This window comes from Phyllostomus discolor, chromosome 12 (genome assembly GCF_004126475.2).
Source record: "Phyllostomus discolor isolate MPI-MPIP mPhyDis1 chromosome 12, mPhyDis1.pri.v3, whole genome shotgun sequence".
Lineage (NCBI taxonomy): Eukaryota > Metazoa > Chordata > Mammalia > Chiroptera > Phyllostomidae > Phyllostomus > Phyllostomus discolor.
The window spans coordinates 75,735,420-75,751,470 of NC_040914.2; the positions used below are offsets into that span (position 1 = coordinate 75,735,420).

At 51.8% G+C, this 16,051-nt stretch overlaps 1 pseudogene; it reads left to right on the forward strand.

Annotated features, from left to right (window-relative positions):
• Nucleotides 1-15,268, forward strand: part of LOC114488406 — a 44,151-nt pseudogene extending 28,883 nt beyond the window's left edge.
• The last annotated feature ends 783 nt before the right edge of the window (nt 15,269-16,051 follow it).

A 16,051-nucleotide genomic window follows, 5' to 3' on the forward strand; every position in this document is an offset into this window, starting at 1 on the left:
ACCACACAGCCTCCAAGTCAAGGTCACTCCCACCCACCCAATGATACTATACCTGATGAACACTGAGTTCTTATATTCACAAGGTGGCAGTCACCACACCAATGTCCAATCCAACTGGGCACCCCCACCGCAAGCCCATCTTCTTTCCCTGCGATGCAAACCCATTTTGAAAGTTTGAGATTCCAGGCACAGAGAGGACCACACTTTGGTTTCTGAGTTCCTGGTTTCCAGCGAAGCCCTCTGACCTTCAGCGCTGGTGCTGGGTCTCCCTCCTCACTGTTCGCACAGCCACAGTCAGCACACACCCCAGTTCTGGAGGCCCACTTGCACAAGGGATCTGCACTCATTTCAGAAATGTGGAAAACATGACTGCCCAGTCCGTTCCCCTCCTTTTCCTCAGCTGGCCAGTGATGTGGATGACAGCTGGGCGAGGGCAGATGCAGGGGCCCCCTGAGAGTTGCTTCTGGTTCATTCAGCTGATTCTCAGAGAATCCAAAAGCCCAGCTCTTCTCTCTGTTGGAGGAACAAACGCACAGGTTGTCCTTTGCCTCTCAGGAAGCATTTTCCAGCAGCCCAGGAGCTGGTGCAGTATCAGCAGAAAGCACTGCCACACCTGGTTTGCATTTGCTGGGTGCTAGGGCCAGTGACCTCTGACCTTCCAGACACATACCCTAAAGGCAAGCTCTAGAGGCGTGAGAATTAGAAGAAATGAAGATTTTTGTTTCCTTTCCCAGCTTACTCCCTTCCTCCTGCCTCCTTTCCTCTTCCTCTCTTCCTTTTTGTCCATGTTCCTGTTCATCTACTTTTAATTGAAAAATGAATGTATGCAAATAATAAAAGAAAACTCAAAGGCAGCAAAAAAGTATGTAATGAAAAGTAAATCTCCCCCCACCCCAGATCTCAGTGTACCAGACTGGCCTTTTAGAGCTACACAAAGTCATCAGTTTCCTGTGTATGTTTTCAGAAATACCCCTTATCTATACATGTGTGTATATGCATAGATATGCATGCATGTACACATATCTCCTGTACATGTATGCACATGCATACATACATGTTCGCCATATATCACACATTTCTTCTTCCATAAGTGGGAGCATCCATGCATCTTGCTCTTTTTCCTTAGTTTATCTCAGAGACTGTCCTGCATCATCTTGCACAGCCCCACCCCTTCTTTTTGTCTGACTGTGTGCTGGTTGTTGGTACGTGGGTGCCAGGCCCTATTTATCCACTCTCCCCTCCCACTGCACACCAGGCTGTTCACAGTCTTTGCTACTGTGAACAAAGCTGCATAAAGCAGCATTGCTCCTTGCACACCTGTGGAATGGGACTTGGCACACACATGCCAGGTCACAGTCAGAAGGGACCCTGAGAGATGGAACTGCTGCCCAGAAGGACTCGCCGTCTCAGTGCTGACGGTTGTCCTTTCATGGCTACCCCGCTCATACTCCTGCCCATCGTGTGTCAGAGGAAGGCCCTGCTCCTACTGCCACATTGTGTGCCACTGGCCAGGAGTCCTTCCAGAGTCCCAGGGCATTCACTGTCATCAGAGAGCAAAGGCATTCAGTTGGCTTGATTTTCAAATGACAAAACCCACCTCCTCAACTCGGCTTGGGAAGGTGAGCCCTTTGCTGGAAACACTGTTATTAAAATAAATAAATACATGAATAAATGAGAGGACCAGGTGGAAAGGGCATCTCGAGAACATCATCAGAACTGCTGCCTGCACCAGGGGGCCAGAGAGACGGATCCGGATCCCCTGCCCCTGGTCCCCTGTTCTGCCAGAACTCACCCAGCACAACCGAGACATTAAAAAGACACGATTCTTGCCAGCACAGAAACAGCTCCAGGTCTGCTCCTCTGAGCCTTTTTCAGTCCTCAAGTCACCCTAAGGGATTTTTTAACCCTTTCTGCTACCCCAACCCACGCCGCCCCTGGCCCAGTGTGGCACGCACAGGCGAGAAGAAACAGTGCCCAATATGTTGTCTGACGCAGAACCTGCAGTGGCGTGGGGTGAGGCGGCCCTGGCCCAGCTGGATGAGCAGGGCACTAGGCAGACCCCCAGACTGCGACCTTGCTTCCCTGAGTGTGGCTGTTCCCTGAGCACGGTGGCCTGGCTCACAAACCGCCTTGCCGAGCCCACCCCATCCACACTGAAAACATTGATCTAGAAATTATTTATAGACCCTAACTCTACAGAAACCAGTGTGTCTGCTGTTGCTGTGGCGACGGGATGTGGAGCAAGCACTGGGCCTGCTGGGGCCAAGGAGGCCAGGGAAGGCGGTGGGTTTGCACCCTGAGGGTCCTGGCTCACACTTACCACCAGGAGTCACCCAGGAATGAAAGGCAGCGTTCGATGGTGCTTCCAGTGCGCTGGCTCCTGTCCCGGAAAACGGCACCTCCTGGGCGCTCAGCTGCTTGCTGGTTGTTGGGCGTTGTTCAAACCGCTATTGAAATCATCCAGAACGATGTCCCCAAGCCTGGCAGAAAGCAGCCATCAGCAGAGGGGCCTTTCAAGATCCTGGCTCTTTACCCCAAACTGGCTGCTTCAGGCTCTTTGGAGGGTGAAACCCAGGAATCTGTATGTTACGTTCCGGAATGGTAAAAATGTACATGACTCAACAATCTAAGCATATACAGAGGTTACGAACTCCCTCATTCTTGCACCCTAAGTATCTACTTTCATTAGATGTGTTCATTTATACTCCCCTGAGGACAAACTTATTGATTTCAGAGAGAGGGCGAGGGAGAGAGGGAGCAAAACACTGATGTGAGAGAGAAACATCGATCGGTCGCCTCTCATATGCGTCCTCACTGGGGGCAGAACCCGCAACCTAGGCACGTGGCCTGATCAGGAATTGAACCCGAGACCCCTTGGTTTACAGGGTGATGCCATAACTGAGCCACACTAGCCAGGGATCATTAGTTTCTGAATTCCCCCTTTTTTTTTTATGGAGATGAAAACCCATACAATATACATTCTTATCCTTCCTTTTCAAAAATAAGAATACTATATCCACTCTTAGGCACCTTGCTTTTTTCACTCAACAGTATGTTCTAAAGGTGTCCCCAAATCTGCAGCTGCTCCTGCTCCTCCTCCTCCATCTCTTCCTCCTTCTCCTCTTCTCAGTCTTCATCTCCCTCTCCTGCTCCTTCTTACCTTCATCTTCTCCTTTGTCTTCATCTCCTCCCTCTCCTCCTCCTCTTTCTCCTTCTTGTTCTCCTTTTTTAATAGCTGCCATAGTGCTGTGTACTTTGTTGGACGTACTAAGGAATCTGCACGCTGACCCAAATCTCTTTTCTTAGGACAAGTTTCCCAGCAGCAGACCTTGACATGAAGACCAGTTTTGGAGTGATTGTTAGGGGAGTGTTCCCTGGGAAAACAGGAGTGGCGGTGAGGGGTGCAGGACAGGAGGGCCAGAAGCCACACAAGGGTGCCCAGGGGGCAGGTTTTTCCCTCTCCCACCCCAAGCCCACTGTCTCGGTGAAGGGCTGGCTGCCTAGAGTGACACGAATTCCCAGGCATTCCACTTGAAGGCAGTCCTCCAAACAACAGCTGCGGGTGACAGAGGCCCACATGTGCCAAAATTCTGAGGCCACAAACCTGGTAAAAAGGGGTCCAGGAGATCTGGGAGGGAGCACTGACATCATCTACTGCGCTGCTGAAACCACTTCTGCTAAATTTGGTTCAGACTGGCAGCTTCTCAGCAGCTGGGAATCCAGGTGGCAAAGGCACTTGCCCATAGCTTAGGGACCATCAGCGAACAAATTATCATCCATTTACAGAGCGTCTTCATGAACAGAGAGTATGAGGAGTCCAAGAGGCACAGAACCATGCTTACATCCTCCGGAGGCCGGGCGGCCAGCAGGAGTGATCAAACAGGTTCGCACGCCTCAGCGGTAGGTAAGCCTGCTTTCTCATTAGCCTGCAGCAGATTCTCCCAAATAAGGCTCCTCTCTGCACCTCCCAGCCGTGGTGTGTGCTGAGCACTGCTGTAGAAATCATTCTAGTCATCACCACATTTTATTTATCTGTTTATATGTTATGACAAATATATAACTATGTAATTGATTCCCAACATTTGGTACTAAAATTTTAAGGTCTTTTCAGATAAGTAGAATCTTTGCGAGTGCTGGCAGAGATCGTCTTATATTATCTGAGGTTTTTTAATGGCTCCCTAACCCCAATTTCCCATACAGACCTGCTGTGTGTGGTCTGGAAATCATCCCACAGGTGAAGGCACGAGCTCAGACAGGGGCCACGTGGTCCTGTGTGAGCCACACGTGGCCCAGTCAAGATGACTTTTTGGAAGACAGCCTCCTGAGGATTTTCTACTTTGTGCTGGCCACCTGTTTATACCGTGACTGGCCTCGCCTACATCGCAGTCCTGTGCTAATCTTGTTGTCAGGGCCTTGAGTTCTCTCCCACATGCGTCTTCAAACTTGCAAGGCAGGTGGGGCCCAGGCCAGTCCACAAGATGTGTTCGTGCAAAGTAGAAAGGCGTAGCCTTCTGGCTGGATGAATTTTAAAAGGCACTCATAATGGCAGGGACTAAATCTGTCCGAGCTGCCCATGCCTCCATGTGGCCAGGTGTGATAATTCAGCTAACGACTAGGGTGCTGTAACAAAGATAACCAACACAGCAATGATCGAGTTTTCTTTCTCTGTCTCTCTCAGGTCCAGGCGAAGCTGGCATGGCTCGGGAGTCTTCTCCCTCACTGCTCCCCTAGCCCCGTGGTGCTGCAGACTGGACCCCAGGTGGACATCGTCATGTAGAGGGGTCCCGGGGGTGCTGTCGGGCAGGAGAGAACCTGCTGTGACGCAGCCTCCACAGGCCACAAGAGGAGCTCCAAGGCTAGGACATCCCTTCAGGGGTGTCCCAAGCAAGGGTAATGGGCGGGGCCATCATATCCCCACAGGGACCAGAAGGGGTGTGGCTCCAGTCACGGCAGCTCTTCAGCGGAGGGTATTTCCAGAGAAGGCTGTGTCCCAGAATTGGGGGCAGTGAGTCCTTCAGTCCTGCAGGGTGGTCTGGGTGGTGAGCACAGCATTCACTATGGCACATAGTGCATAACCACGCTGGCTCGCTACAGGTTGAACTCCAGTTGGCGGGAAGGAGAGGGACAAGGGAGGGAACTCCCCAGTCTGTAAGAACACAGTTCAGAAGTTGCACATATCACCTCTGCTCTGATCCTGAGCTAGAACTCAGTCACATGGCTACATCTCCCGGCAAGGAGGCTGGAAGGTATGGTGTTCATTGTTGTAGCTGTGTGTCTGTTAGAAGCCAAGGGTCTCCTACGATGTGAGCGATGGGAAGAGCATAATACCTGGCACTGATCCAGGCCGGCCCGGATCTCAGGTGCTCAGTCACTCAATAACTGAGCTGTGGAGTGGCAAAGGGGCTGGCCATCTACTGTACGTAGGAAGAATGGGATATTTTCTCACGGTTTAGGAAGACTCGGAAGAATCACGTGTGTGTTAGTTTTCTGGGAGGAAAACTATAAATCATCGTACAATAAATTATCACAAACTTAGCAGCTTAAAGCAACTCAGCGATTGTCTCGGTTTCAGCAGGTCAGGGGTTCCGGCTTGCAGGCTGCCATCCAGGTGTCAGCCGGGCCACACTGTCATCTGGCAGCTCGCCTGGGGAGCTCAGCTTCAGTGATCACTCAGGTTGTTGGCATGACTTATTTCCTTGTGCCTGGAGGACTGAGGACTTCGCTTTGTCACCGGATGTCAGCTGGAGGCCACTCTTGGGTCCTGGGGCCTCCCACAGTCCCCTGCTTTAAAGCCGGGTCCACAGATTTGTCACAGAGGGGCTGATAATTGTTCAGCACCAGCGGGGGCATCTCTCTCACTCCAGTCTGCTAAGTCAGTCTTCTATGATGAAACATAACTGTGGGAGTGACATCCCATATTCCACTAGTAAGAAGCAGACCACAGGTCCTGCCTCCTCTCAAGATGAGGAGATAACACGGCAGCGTGATTCACTGCGGGTCACCCTAGGATGTGTCTGCCACAGCCTGAGGCTGTGGAAACACATTCAGAAGGCCTATGTTCCAGACTGACTTCTCCTACTGCTGTGTGACCTTGGACACACTACTCACCTTCTCTGGGCCTCGATGTCCTCATCTGTAAGGGAAAGCTGTAGAGGTCAATGGTCATTAGCTTCTACATTGAAATAGATGTGCCTCCCCCGGTCAGGTAGCTAAGTTGCTAGAATGTAGTCCCAATACAGCAAGGTTGTGGGGTTTGACCCCTGGTCAGGGCACATGCCAGAGTCTACAAATGAATGCATAAATGAGTGGAACAACAGAGAATCAATGTTTTTCTCTCTTTCTCTTTCCCCCGCCCCCTCTCTCTCTCTCTAAAATCAATAAATTTTTTAAAAGAAAGAAATAGATGTGCTTTTTCTCTTATGTTCAAAGAACATGTTTCCCAGTTCCATTTTTTGTATTAATCATAAGAATGCTACCCACTGAGGCTATTAAAGCTAAAGATGACTAAGTATTTGCCATGGGTCAAAAGCTTCACATACACTTCTGTAATCCTCTCAACAATCCTGCAAGGTGGAATTGCTGCCCTCGCTTTACGGACCAGGAATCCCGGCTCTGAAAGGCTGAGGACCTGCCCAAGCCACCCAACTAGAAAACGAAAAGGCTGGGCACCTGGCCCAGGCAGGTCCAGCTTCAAAGCACCTGCCCTTCCTGCTACAGCAGCTCTATCTCTTATTGGCAGCTGTCACTGCTCTCTAATGGAATTTAGCAGGCAGGGGTGTGGGTAGGAGGAGGTTATTGCCTTTGACCTTGACAAAGTGTTTGGGAAAACCTAGGCCTGTCTCCAGGCTCTCCTGCTGACCCTCTCCCCTCCCCCTACCTTTCTGTTTTCATCAGAGCTCAGGGCAGAACAAGAGGCTAAGGGACAGTTTGACTTTCTGGTGGCAAGGTTGGCCCTACAGTGCACTGACCCGTCCTCATAGATCTTTAAGACATCCCATCTGAAGGAGAACAATGATCTAACCAGGACACATGGCCATCACCAGTGAAGTTGATTGTCACTGGAATATTTCTGACTTCCCCTGGGGCTTCTGTCTCAGTTCATAGACTTAGGGGCTCCTGAAGGAGGAAGGGTGGCCCATGGTCTGTCCGTCAGGGAGCGCACAGCACCCTCACATTCAGTCAGAGATGTCAGGAGGAGAGTATGTATTTATAGGGCGTGACTTACAGAGTGTGGGTGGCAGGGGGGCACGAGGAATCCTGCAGGCCCCCTGGGGGGATGGCTGCAGGGCTGCTCCCACCACGAGGCCTGGACTATGATGGCAGGCGGGCAGTGCTGGAACCTGGAGAGGGAAGTGCATGGAGTCCACAGCCTTGAGAGGGTGTGACCTTCAGCTGTGGGACACACCAGCCCGAGGAAGCCCTGCAGGAAAGGAGCCCGAGGAGTAAACACTGCACCTCACTTGCCCCTTCATGTTGATTTTACACCAGGGTGCCTGTGCGCAGCCTGCAGCTAGAGTGCAAGGATGTGTCCATTCTACAGGAAGCACAGTCAGCTCTTTGGGCAGAAAGCGATGTGGAGGGGGCAGAGCGTGGGTGTGCAGGGCACTGGTTAGACTGTGCGTGGCAGCAGTTTGAGCAGACGTGTGCGGCGTGGCAATTGGGCAGGGCGTTTGTTCAGGGATTTGTGTCAAGTTTTATGACAGGCTGAGAAATCACACATATGCAAATAACAGCTGATGTGTCATTAGGCTTGCCCATAACAGGCTAGAACTGGGCTCAGGGAGAGGGGCTGGGGAGAGCGGAATTGCTCCGTATGATTGATGGAAGAGCACTGGAGGGGTGTATGGGCCGGGGGGCAGAAGTGAGGGAAAATGGGGTTGGAGAGAGAAGAAAGTTGCCAGGAGGAGGGCAAGGAGACTGGGCTGGGAGCCAAGGGCGGGGGAAGCAATCTGTGATGGGTTCTTTGATGGCAGACTGGCTTTTAATGGCAAGGAGGTCTGTGACTGCAAAAACCAAAATGTGTAAAACTTTTGGGGGGAAAGGCCATATTTTTATGACTTTCGTGTAGGCAAGGATTTCTTTAACAAGATTCTCAAACTGTAGGGGAAATTGATGACTTTGACATTGAAATTTAAAAACTTCTGTTCAAAACATATTCCTATAAATAAAGTGAAAACACAAGTGACGGGTTAGAACTTCCTTGCAATCTAAGTAACTGATGAAGCATTAGTACCAGCTTATCTAAAGAATTTCTGAACACCTGTAAATAAAAGACAAGGAGCCAAATGGAAAGGTGGACGAAGGACCCACGAATAGGGGAGTGGAAGAAGGGAGAACATGCAAGGTAAAGAAATACATGCAAAATGCAAGAATTTGCAAGTCAGCAGGAATGCACAAATCAAAATCACAACGTGGTATCTTTTCTCACTCAACAGATTAGCGAAACTTGAACAGCTGACCACACCAGGTGACAGCAAAGGGTGGGGAAACAGGTGTCTGATCCTTTGCTGCAGAGGAAGTCCCTGAATGAAGCACCCAAGAGAACAGAAATCACACATAAAGTGCACAAGACCCAGCTGGTACACTTTTAAGTACAGGCCACAGAAATATGCTCACAAACGTACAAAGACATGCACGAAGGTTCAGTAGTATTGTTTATAAGAGCAGGCAACCTGGAAGCATCCACCAACTGGAGGATGAATCCACAAATTAGAGCAAACTTGCAAAATGGACTGCTGGAACCATTATAATCAATGAGCCAAAGCTACATTAATAAATCTCCGAAACATGATGTTGAATCAGAAAAGCTCCTTGGTGAATGTGGCATTACGCTACTTCCATAAAGTTTAACAAGAGGCCCAGAAAAGGTGGTCCAGGTTTACCCGCCATTGTTTGCTGTGCTGAGGGGTGGACACCCCTTGCCTCCCTCCTCGCCCCACTCTGCCGTGAGAAAAAACCTTTGCACGGGTGAGGGCGGGAGACTGGTGTGTGAGTGTCAGGGCATGAGAATGAGTGTGTGAGTGTGAGAGAGTATGGGTGAGAGGCAGGCAATGTAAGTGTTGGGATGTGCGTGACTGCTGGTGTGAGACATGTGAGGGGTTGTGTCACGTCTGTGTGCATGTGGGTATGAGTATGTACGGGTGAGTGCATGCATGTGGAAAAGAAAGTGTTTATGTGAGTATGTGGATGTGTGTCAGTGTGTGACAATGTGTATGAGTGTATGAGCATGAATGAAAGTGTGTATGTGTATCAGAAGGTATGTGAATGTAAACATGAACATATGTGTATGCGTACAAGTGTGAGCGGTGTGTGGCAATGGGTATGAGCAGTGTATGAAATGGGTGGGAGGGTGAGCAAGGTGTGAGGCAATGGCTGTGAGTGTGTAAATTCATGCATGTAAGTGTGCGCTAAGGATGGGGCCGAGGCTCTGGGCGTGGGAGGAGCCCCGACTGGCTCCCCAGGTTGGCTTCCCTTCGAGCCCCACTGCCCAGGGGCACAGGATCAATCCTGCCAGCAGGCCTGGCGTGGGGAGGCACATGGGGAATGAGCTCCCGGGGTCCTTAGGGGTCGCCGTTGAGGGAAGAACACAGCGATGGGACCTCAGGAGTGAGGACCTTGTGCCCACAGGCCTTTCGGTGAACGTTCCTACCCAAGCTTTCCAGCAGGTGGCAGTTTGCAGCAGGAAGTTAGGGCAGGCCCCCCTGCACCCTCTCTCCGGGGTGGGGGTGCTGATGGTACAGTTCTCCTCTCCCCCGTTTTCCGCAGGCTTTCCTGCCTCTCCAACCCCAGCCTTTCCTTCCAAACCAGGGGTTGGTTCCTGTAGGTGCCGTGTTCGCGGGGCCTTGCTCTGTGTGGGGGCTGCGCACAGTGGTGAGCAGAGCAGGTCGTGGTACCTTCTACAGTGGGTGCCCATGGTAGGGGATGGGTGTATGCGCGGTGCGGGGGGAGTGCCTGACCCTGACACATGGTCTTCATCCCACACCCCACACCCTCCACACATCAGACCCCGCAGCCTCTCTGCCTGGAGCCCCCTCTGGGAGTCAGTTCCGGCTGTGCGCCTTGGTCTCTGCCGTTAGACCCTCAGTGCCCTGGGAGGGTCTAGCCTTTTCCATGTCCAGGTGTTTCAGAGCAGGCAGCCCACCCTGGTGGACAAACACGGGAACTCTGCGTGGGTATGAGGTTCCCTGCAAAGGCTCAGGGCCTGCCACAGGTACCTTGGCGAGCCCTCTCCAGGTTCATCGGAGGGTGCAGCGGGGTTGAATTGTGTCCCTCCAAACAGATGTGTTTAAGTCCTAGTCCCTGCTACCTGTGGATGTGTCCTGATTTGGAAATAAGGCCTTCGCAGATGTCATCAAGTCAAGAAGACGTCATTCCAGCTGGATTAGATGAGCCATAATCCAATGTCCTTGAAGAAGAGACACAGAGACAGACAGACACACACAGGGGAGAGAAGACGTGATGACCAAGGCAGAGGCTGGAGGGATGCAGCCGGAAGCCAAAGCACGCCAGAGATTTCTGGCCACCACCAGAATCTGCAAGAGGCAAGAAGGATCCTGCCCTAGACTTTTCAAAAGGAGGGAGGCCCCACCCACACCTTGATCTCAGACTTCTGGCCTGCAGAAAGCGAGAGAACAGATTTCTGTTGTTTCAAGCCTGGGATTTATGGTCTTTTGTTAGGGCAGCCCCAGGGAGCTGACTCAGAGGGCGTGCACAGGATTTGGAAGGAGGCGGGCCTGGTTCTGGCTCCTGGCTCTCTTTTTCCCTGAGAACCGGCTTGGCCGTGGGGGAGCACGTGGTTCCTGCCTGGCCTCGGAGCACTACTCTGCTCCGCTGCTGCAGGCCGGCCTCTCCTCCCGAACGTGTGTCCCTCCCTGGCCCTCACGTGCTCCGGGGACGTACCTGAGGTGCTGCTTCAGGCAGAGGCGTGGTGAAGCATCCTGCCTGGGCTACTCACAGAGGGGACGCTCCCTCTGAGCCTGTTTTCTCATCTGTAAGAAGAGCCAGTAATACACAGGGTTGTTGTGAGGATGGCATCAGACATAGCCTGTCCAGCACGTGTATAGAAGGGCTCTGTAATTGCTCAGTAACTACTGTACTAAGCATTTCTTAAAACAATGGATAAATGAAAAGAGACTACTGATTCCTTGATTTCCTCTTGACAGTGACTTGGCCCCAGATCTGGGAAGCGGGTGGAGGAGCAGATGGGAGGGCCACAGCCCGGGAGAGCATTAGGCTCTGCCCCAGCACTTACTCACATGGAGAGAGTTTTGCAGGAGAGCTCAGGGGAGAAGTCCACCTATGAGTAAGAGTCACGTGCAAGAGGCTCTTAGAGCCCACATGCAGTTTATGGGTTAAACCCGGTATTTGAGAGACAACAAAGGTTCCACTCTTGAGCTTTGGAAACAAACAGACGCTGCAGGGTTCTGAGTGGGACATGAGCGCTTTGGAGGCATAGGATCCAACTAGAAGGTTTCTGCAGTCGGGAGGAATGCAGGCACATGTTGGAACACAGGACTTTCTGGCAACATGTGGCAGAGGCTCCGTTTAGAGACTGACCTTCTCAGTGCCCCTGCGGTAATGCACATTCACACCACTCAGCATGAGGACTGGCAACAGACCATTGCCAACAGCAAGTGCCGGCAGTAGTGAGCAGAGGCTGGGCCTGCGACAAGGGGGAGAGCACCTGCTGCAGACCCTGGGGCCCAGGCCCAGACCTCCCCTGCACCTCGGGCCTGCCTGGACCGGCCCCTTGGACCTTTGTCTACAATGGGAAGAGTTTGCCCCCATTTGTGGGAGAACTGGGCAGTGGAAGCCACAGTTCTGAGAGAGGGTTAAGGGCAGATTTTTGTGTTTTTTTTAGGTTAGATATTTTTGTGGGACTCAAATGGGGGCACTGTACCCTGATGTCAGTGGTCACACAGGCCTTTAGACACAAGCAATGATTCTTCTTAGACACTGCACTCACGTAGATTTGCAGTTTAGGGAGTTTGGCTGCTTTAAATGAATGACCACTCATGTGCCCACAGGTCTCTGTGTACCTTTTCTGTAGACAATCAATAAATCTAGGCAACTGGAGAACATTCCGAGACACAGAAGGCACTTCGGGCATAAAGATGTTGCTTTTAGTGTTATGTGCCAGTGACAATGGTGGGAACAATGAACACGTCCAGGGCAAGGAGACAAAACAAGCCACGCTGCTTCCTGTGGATGGGATGCGGGCCATCGGAGCAGCGGGGGGATGTGTTGCCTGGGGTCTGACCTGTGGTCCAGCAACTCACAGCCCAGAATGCCTCTCAAAGACACGCACAAGGGAGCGTACCCTGAGTGTTGCAATCGCTGTGAAAAAGCTCGGAAACCACCTCACTGCCCAACAGAGACTTGGGTGAACAAGCAGCTGACCTTGGAGAGAATGGAATTCAGCCTTTGCATCGGAAACAGATGGGTAAGTTCAAGAAATTTAGTGAAGGGACAATTTATAACAATGTGGGTAGGGTTACAGAAGATTAACAAAGGAAGTGGAGGCAGCTTGGGTTTGGTAAGGGGAAGCCCTTAGCACCCCAGGCCTTCAGGCAGGAATGCAGCCACTGCCCACCCATGGGGAGTGGGGTGGAGAGGGGGAGGCAGCCAATGTGGAGGGGCCTGTGGGACAGCAGGGTCACGTCAAAAAGGTGGCCACAGCATTCAGAACCATGTGCGAATATAGCCAAAAATCCTGATTTACTGGCCTTTCTCTCCTAATTTCACTGAAGATATGGCTATAAAATGAAATAAAAATATTGCATGAATACATGTAACATATATGTGAATATATGTATATACAATGAAAAATACCTGTAACAGCAAGCACATACGTAGGTATGATCCTAAGTTTGTAATTAAGTAAACAAATTAATTTATATAGAGGTTTTAAAACAAGTCATGCCCTGGTCACATGAGCACAAAGAGTTATTAGCAACACCCCTGGGTGTTAGGGTTAAGGGCAATATTATTTTTCCTCTGTCTCATTAGACTTTTTATTTTCTGAATATTTAGCAATGAACATGTACTGCTCTTGTGATGAGAAAAGTAGCTATTTTGCAATAAATACATAAATAAATGTTGCAAAGAAAAGCAGTGCTTCCCAGGATTATGAAAGAGTGGACGGGCACCGTCGGGGGGGGGGGGGGGGGGGGGGTTGGGACCAGAAGTCAGACTGCCTGTGGTGCTGGGCGAGTCCGACATGCGCAGACAGAAGAGGCCCTGCCTTGGGAGATGGTGTCGACGGGCCCCTGGTGGTCAGGGCGGCGTGGGAGGGGCTGCTTCTGCCCTTCCTCTGGGTTCAGGTTTTCTTTAAAATCCATGCACTAAAATTAACCAACGGGCTTTTTTGGCAGTCCTTGCCTAAGAGGGCAGGGACTCCGTGTGAAAGAAGGGAGCTGGACTCTATCTTCAAAAGAGGAAGGGGCCCAGTCAGATCTTGAGGGTCCTGTGAGGTGGGACAGAGTCCATTCTCCCAGTTTCCAGGTGGGGAAACCAGGCCCAGAGAGGGGCTAACAGCCCTCCCTCACTCACTGCACTCAGTTGTCATATTTGCTCCTTGCAAGAGCTCTTCAGATCAAATGCTCTTAGAGTCCACATCCGATCAGAAAAGACGGGAGGGGATTTTGCAGCACGAGGAATTCTGAGCAGCAAAGTCTCCTGCAGCACGCTCTAGGGGGCAGTGCGGGAAGTCCTGCATGGGGACCAGCATGAGCACCATAAGTTTTTGGAGACAGTGGAGCTGCAGATAGGCTTGAAGAACTATGACCCTCAGACGCTCAAGACTCTCCTCTCGGCACCGTCAGGCTTAAGTCCACTCCCCGCCCCAAGTTCTCCGGGTGTGTTTTGCAGGACCAGCAGCACTGTGATGAGGCCAAGACCAAGGCCGTGGCTATCCCCCATGTGGACATCGAAGCGCAGAAGAAACTCAACAAGAATAAGAAGCTGGCCAAGAAGTGGGATGTATTTTGGCTTTAGAGTCTCTGATCAGGCAGATCCCACAAATCCTGGGCCCCAGCCTGAGTGAGGCTGGCAGGTTCCCTTCCTTGCTGACCCACAGTGAGAACGTGGTGACCGCGGTCCACGCAGTGAAACCCACGATCAAGTTCCAGATGAAAGAAGTGCTGCGTCTGGCAGTGGCTGTTGGCCACATGAAGACGACAGATGATGAGCTTCTGCACCACATCCACTTAGCTGTCAATTGCCTGGTGTCACTGCTCAAAAGGAGCTGGCAGAACGTGCGGGCTTTGCACAGTAAGAGCACATGGGCAAGCCCCAGAACCTGGGCTGAGGCACAGCATAGGAAACCATACTGCTGCTATTAAAAGAGAGCAAGCAGGAGACAGGTTACACAACTCACCAAAGGCCATATGGCCAGGAGCAGGCTTTGAGTCTCAGAGGCTGCCTTCCAAGGCCACATGTTAGGCTGTATTTGCTGTCTCCTGGAAGGGCTTCTCCTCCCCGCCCAGGGTACAGTCCGTGTAGCTAAAGGCCACTGCCCTGCCTTGTCCAGGCTGTTCCCTGCCTGAAACACCCACCCTTTCTCCTCTCCCTGGGGGAGAAGTGGGTGGGCTCCTGAGTGGCCTGCAACCCTTCCTACCCATGGTGACTGGACCCCAGCTTTAGTCAGTGCCTCTCAGCCCCCTCCAGCTCCCAGCCACAGCAGGATGACATCTCCTCTTCCTGGCTGACCAGTGTGTTCTCATTCTGCCAAGACTTTCAGGAACACAGCTGGGATGGCTGGTGACCAGAGGGGCCTGGCCCTGAGTGGCCTTCCTGGCTGCTGGACCCCAGGGATATGGAGAGCACAGAAACAGCTTCTCTTCTCTCCAGCTGCCGAGAGAGCCCGGCTGCTGGCTCAAGGTCGGACTGACCCCAACAGGCCTGTCCCAGGCTCAGGGCTGGCCTTGCTTCCCTTCAGGAGGAACAGAAAGCAAAACCTCAGTCTGCGGGCCTAGGCCGAGCCTGGGGGTGGGAAAGGGTACAGAGGCTGCTGCCTGGTTGCTCGCACCACCATTTGGGATGAGGAGGTTAAAAAATTCCCACTGCTTGGGGAAGACAGGCTGGACCAAGGGTCCACGCCAGCCAAGCGGCCAGGTCGATTCCTGTGGGAGCACAGTGAGTGCTCGTGGGGTTCGTGCAGGGGCTGTGGCGGTCAGTGAACGTAGATGGGAAAAATTTACACCCTTGCTTTCACCACCTTTTTAAAAAGTCCTCACCTGAGGACATGCTTATTAATTTTAGAGAGGAAGGGAGGAGGAGAGGGAGGGAGAGAAACACCGATGTGAGAAAGAAGCACTGATGGGCTGCCTCTCCATGCAAGGCGTCCCATCAAGGCGTCTTGACCAGGGACCAAACCCCAGCACAGGCATGCACCCTGACTGGGAATTGGACACCCAGGAAATGACATCAATGAGGAGTGGGGGGAATAAAGTACCGGCTGCATGAGGGCAGGGTCGCCTCTCTAGATCACTGCTCTATTTCAGTATCTAAATGAGCTTCCAATCAGGCAGCGCCAACACATGCAGTGGGGAAACTTGCACCTTTTCACCAGCGCCCCCCCCCCTTGATTATTGGTATAATCAAGGCAGCTTTCAGTCAACCCCCTAGGGCCCCTCCTCTGGAGAGACTGGTGCCAGGGCATTTCTCCTGCAGAGACCCTGGAGCAGCCGGGGCCCCGGGGTCACCCGTGGAAGGGGTGAGTCCCATGGAGTGTCCAGAGCTCGGCTCTGGATCAGATGACCCCGTTTCAAATCCTGGCCCTCACGATTTACTGGCTGGATGACCTTGAGTAATTTCCACAACCTTTTGAAAGGTTTCCTCATCTGTAACATGGATTTAATCACAGAATTTTAATAAAAATATTCTCTACATACTTGTTTCATCATGTATCTGTGCATTCATCCATCCATCCATCCACCCATCCATCACCCATCCATCTGTCCAGCCATCCACATACCCACCTACTTGTTCATCCTTCTTGTTTTTTTAATGTATTTCAGAGTGTGTACATTTCCTCCTAAATCCTTCAACA